We start from the raw sequence: 843 nt of genomic DNA on the forward strand, positions 1-843 counted from the left end.
AATGTACCACATTTTCTGTATCCATTCCTCTGTTGAGGGGCGTCTGGGTTCTTTCCAGCTTCTGGCTATTATAAATAAGGCTGCTATGAACATAGTGGAACATGTGTCCTTCTTACTGGTTGGAACATCTTCTGGATATATGCCCAGGAGAGGTATTGCGGGATCCTCCGGTAGTACTATGTCCAAGGTATAGATCCTTGTCTTAGTTAGGGTTTTACTGCTGTGAACAGACACCATGACCAAGGCAAACCTTATAAAAACAACATTTAATTGGGGCTGGCTTACAGGTTCAGAGGTTCAGTCCGTTATCATCAAGTTGGGAACATGGTATCCCAGGCAGGCATGGCGCAGGTAGAGCTGAGAGTTGTTTTTTTTTTTTTTTTTTTTTTTTTGAGACAGGGTTTCTCTGTATAGTCCTTGCTGTCCTGGAACTCACTCTGTAGACCAGGCTGGCCTCGAACTCATAATTCTGCCTGCCTCTGCCTCCCAAGTGCTGAGATTATAGGCGTGTGCCACCGAGCTGAGAGTTCTACATCTTCATTCAAAGGCTGCTGGTGGAAGACTGTCTTCCAGGCAACTGGGGTGAAAGTCTTAAGCCCACACCCACAGTGGCACACCTACTCCAACCAGGTCACACCAATTCTAACAAGGCCACACCTCCAAATGCTGCCACTACCTGGTCCCAGAATATACAAACCATCACATTCCACTCCCTGGCCCTCATAGACTTATTAAAAAATTGAGTATATGGGGGGCCATACTTAAACATAGCATAATGCAAATGCATTTAGTCCAACTTTCAAAGTCCTCATAGTCTATAGCAGTCTCAACAATGTTAAAAGT

This window comes from Mus caroli, chromosome 14, assembly GCF_900094665.2.
Source record: "Mus caroli chromosome 14, CAROLI_EIJ_v1.1, whole genome shotgun sequence".
Classification (NCBI taxonomy): Eukaryota; Metazoa; Chordata; class Mammalia; order Rodentia; family Muridae; genus Mus; species Mus caroli.